The sequence below is a fragment of the Cyanistes caeruleus genome, chromosome 7, assembly GCF_971803275.1.
Source record: "Cyanistes caeruleus chromosome 7, bCyaCae1.hap1.1, whole genome shotgun sequence".
In the NCBI taxonomy this organism is placed as follows: Eukaryota; Metazoa; Chordata; class Aves; order Passeriformes; family Paridae; genus Cyanistes; species Cyanistes caeruleus.
In genome coordinates, this window is record NC_141707.1 from 37,056,908 (window position 1) to 37,061,622 (window position 4,715).

At 43.1% G+C, this 4,715-nt stretch overlaps 1 long non-coding RNA gene across 1 annotated transcript; it reads left to right on the forward strand.

The window, feature by feature from the left end:
* Positions 1 to 202: 202 nt before the first annotated feature.
* LOC147652310 (uncharacterized) lies at positions 203 to 4,503 on the forward strand. Its single transcript, XR_015288920.1, has 3 exons — positions 203 to 269; positions 2,831 to 3,017; positions 4,337 to 4,503. It is a non-coding gene; the product is annotated as an uncharacterized LOC147652310 (long non-coding RNA).
* Positions 4,504 to 4,715: the final 212 nt, after the last annotated feature.

Sequence of the window (4,715 nt, forward strand, 5' to 3'; positions counted from 1 at the left end):
AAGTCAATAGTAAAATTCCCATTGACATCTGTGAAGCTGGGCTATTACTCTCCGTGCTGGAGGTTTAAGTGTTTGCTCTGTCTATTAGGTCAAGTTTCTCCTTCGCATAATTTTCTGATTTACACAGAGTTACGCCAAGGTTTGACCGAGGGAATATCTCCAGTTTGCTGAAATTAATGTTTTTCTGCAGGAGGACTGCTTCAATACTTATAACAGGAATTGTTTCTGTATTACAAGGTGCAGGCATGCTGTAAAATCTGAGTGTAGAGGTAAGTCAGTCTTCGTGCAGAATTGTGAAAAGGGTGTGGCTGAGATCATGTTGAGTAAGACACAGTCACACTCTCTTCCGCAGATGTTTAATTTTGCTTTCCTTGGCAGAAGTTCACAATGGAGCTGTCAAGTACAACAAACCAACAGCAAGTCCAATAAACAATTCCAGGAATATCCACACTCAAAATGCTTTCATACAATTACCAGTGTCCTTCAGAATAATCCATGCCTTTCATGAAAGGTGGGGATATGAGCCCCAAGACTTAATTCTGCATAAAAAAGAAAAAAAAAAAAAAATCCAGAAAAAATGCATTTCTTTAAGCAAAGCTCTTCCCTTTCCTGATGGAGAGGGTGTTATGTTTTATAGCAGATCACTTGGTGACATTGTGCCTCTTAGATGTCATTATCAACACACTCTCACTCCTGTCCAATATTTAGATTCTTTGTAAAATGTGTTGCTGATGCTTCATAAAGCTCCATCTCCTCTGCAGCCATAAAGGATGTGATCAAATTATTTTTACCTGCTTGTAGACAAAGTGCTCTGGAGGCATCATTTTTAGTCTCAGCCCATGGGAACAGAAGTGATTAAACAATTGCTGTTTAAAAATAGCATCACACATCACCAGCAGTCCATCGTGGACTCAGATGTAAACCAGCAGCAGCAGAAATGTTTGTTTTCACCCTCTTCTGGGCTGTCATGGCAGACAAAATATTCTCTTTCTCCAAATTGATTTGTTCTGAAAGCCCAAGTATATTTGTTTTCCTGAGCAAATCCTTATGATTAATAATAGTAGGTGAGAGTTATTCTGTGTGCTTTATTTTAATGACTAAAACCCAAAACACAGGGAGGTTTGTGTTCAAACAAGGCTGGAACAAAATTCATTGAGATATTTTTGCTTTTCATGTGTCTTTTGTTTGGTGTTCAGGATTCAAATCTGTAGCACCATACTCTAAATCCCTATATGGGAAAAGCAGGGTCAGGCCCCAGTGATGGATTAAATCTCACTATCCAGAATATTTGAAACTGCTGTTTTGTTCAGAAGCACAGGGCTGATAAAAGGGATGATAGCCTTATCTATATATTTGTTTTCATGTATATTCAAAACAGGCTGAAAAGCCTGGTCTCTCTTAATTAAATCATGAATAAATATGAGATTTCCTCCTGTTAAAGCCCAGCCTCAGCTGCCCAAGCTCAGACTTTCCACACCATGCAGAGTTGGATCACGCAGGTTCAGCTGGCTGAACCCTGTTGTCAGCAGCTTGAGTGATACGTTCAGAGTGCACGATCTGGTCTGGTGCATAGAGAATAAGATCTATTGAACATGATTCTGGCACCCCAGAGCTTGAAATTAAGATTCAAAAAACACACTGGCCTCCTTCCCAGGGCTGTGGGATGTCAGTCCTGGCAGTCAGCACCATGGTCCCACTTCCTGGGACCCACGTTCCTTATTTCCACTTCAGAGAGGAGCATATGCTCCCCTCCAAGGACTCAGGCAGCACAAGGTGAAATTCCCAGGCTGAGGACTCATCTGGGCTTCGCAAAAATTCAGCCCCACCTCATTATTCCCTGGGAGAGCAAGCACATGGAGCAGGCAGGAGGCTAGGACAGCAGGACTGGACCAGCAATCAAACCCACCAGGAGCACACCCAGATCTCAGACACACATTGCTCACCCCACCCTTAGGTGCCACACATGAGCTGCTTTCTGTCTGTCTGCCATGCTGTGGCTGGCCACCCATCCACCCCCAGTTTGGGAGGGGAGGTGCTCCTGGGTGTGGAGCACGTGCTGCTCTTCCCTGCACAGTGCAGAAGGCAGCCAGAAGCAGCAGAGGTGGGTGGTGGATGGCACGGGAAGGAGCAGGAGAATAGTCCAGGCCATGTGATCAGTGTTCGGCACGCAGAAAGGCATCAGATGCAAAAAACATCTTAATTATGGCAATTCAAGGCAGAAGTAAAATTGCTTTCCTAATTTTGGAGAGTGCTGATAGGAAACACCCACCCTGCTAAGGCTGGAGCACAGATGGAGCTGGACTGCCAGTGATGAGGTTGTTCAAGGGGGAATGTGGAAAGGGCAATGCCTTTGGGGCAAGGTCCTGCTCTTTCACTGGATTCTGGCTTTCTGCTAAAACTGTCAGGCATTGCCTTTCATTGCCCCAATTTACCCGTTCCTTCAGGAGAAGGGCTAGTGAAAAACATGCTTTTCTGCATTGAATATTGCCCATTTGTCCAAGCTTTTCCAAAGAGCAGCTGATTTAAATGCCTCTGTGACTCTGTGAAAAGGCTGTGACAGTTTATTCCTCCGGCTTTTCCGTGCAATGCACAAAGCCTTTCCCACTACCCCAGATATCCATATCCCCAGAAGTGCATCACAAGCCAGTATTCATGTAGACTTCCAGAGCACTGCAATATCCTTGGAGGTGGGGAGGGTTCCCAAGGGAGATGACTAACCCTGATTTTTTAATCAAACAGCAGAGGGTTGTAATGCAAACAGATTCAGATGTCATTTTCACATCCCATTCCTCAGTGTGTTAACCCTCAGTAACACCTGATCTGCCCACAGACTACGGAAAGAAGGGCTGCCTGTGTCCTGCCTGCACTGCACTTAGCTGTGGAAGACAAAACTCGCTCTGCTGGGCAGCAGGGAAAGGATTCTGAGCCTGCCAGGAGCCCATAAAGGCCAGCAAGCAAGGGACCTGGACAGGCTGAGGAAGACATGATGGCAACCTGAAGAAAAAGACTGAATCAGGGTAGGAGCTTCCTTTTGAAGAAGGGGAACACACAATGCATGAGGAATAGTTATAATTCTGAAGCCAGACCATAAAAGCCGTGTTCTTCCACTTGCTGTGTCAACTTGGGGCACCTTAAAATGTGCTGGGGAATCAGTGTGCATATGGTGAAATGTGAGTATGCATCCATGCAAACACAGTGTTTGGTAGAAATGGAGGCAGGGAGTGGGGAACTAGCTATACATAATCTTATGCTACACTGAAGTACTCAACATAGGAAAATCAAGGTCATATATTTTGTGTGCATTTTTCAAATCCAGGCTACATTTAATGGGTCAATTTTGAGTTATTATTCTCCCTCACTGTTCCTGTGTTAGAAATCTCACACACACGTTGCAACAGATTGTGTAATGGCTTTATTTTCCTGTGGACAGAATCACTTTGGTGCTTTGAACCCCACTCCAACCCCCATCTCTTTATCAGGTGAATCTCAACTCTCTCATGGTGCTTCTACATTAAGTTACATCTCTTGGGCCAATTCAGGACACTCACTGTCGGCAGCACAGTACACAAATTTCAAATTAGCTTTCCAAGTAATCAACAATTTATCATTTATTTATGTGTCCTTTTTATATCTAACTTAGCATTTAAGCATTAAGCAAAAGTCTTTCAGTTTACTATTGCATTTCATTCTGCCTAACTGGATGTAGGAATCCTCTTTCATTTGATATACAAAACTCTTGTGATGGGGTGTGATTCAGCTAACATTTCTGCTTCTAGTACATCTTTCTTCCTGAATTTCACTAAAAGGAGTAGGAAAAAAGTAGATGTGTGTCATACAGAGTTTTTTACATTGTGGAATTCATAACCCTCATAGGACAATAACATAAATGATGCATCATCAAGTTCTGCATTGTCTGAGGCATGTACCTGGCACTGACAGAAAAGGAGCTTTTCTGAGTAATCCTTTCACACCATCAGCCTTGGAGGAGCTCTGCTGCCCTGGGCAAAATTCCACCCTCACCAGTCACCCATACAAAGGGGTCCTGAAAGTTTTGCAAGAGTCACCCTCAAGACTTTAGAGTTCAGCCTTTTTCTGTCAGTCACGTTACATCTTTTTTTTCAGAAGCAAGGCTGCTGCTGTAGCTATTTTTTTCTGAAAATGGAAAAGACCTTTAGTTCTGTGTTTTGTTACTGGTTTGGTTTTTTTGGGGGGGGAGTTTGGGGTTTTTTCAGTTTTTTTGTTGGTTCTTTTGCTTTTGATTTTGTTTTCATTCTTTTAGTAAAACTCTTCCTGTTCACACCCAATTTCCCATTCTTGTTCCCATCCTGGATCCCAGTGGCCCAGCAGAGGCTGGCAGAGCCCCTGATATTATGGAAGGAAGAGGTAAAGACTTGACAACTTTCAGAAATCAGTCCACCTGAAAATGTCAGGCCACCAAAACTGCTCCTTGTCAGCTGCATCAGGACCCATGTTCAGCTTCACAACAGAGAAAAAGTGAAACAAGTAAGAGTGGTTTGTTGTGTGTCATGGTGGCTGTTGCTTGACAATGGAGGTATTTTATTAAATTCAGAAACTTTGAAGTTGGAAGGTATCTGGAGAGAAAATAAAACCTTGACCCTTTTACAGGTTAAAAAAATATAAGAAAAAGGAGATCATGGAGAACAATATCTAAAACAAACAGCTTGGAATACTGGGTATTAGGGACTTATTTGGTG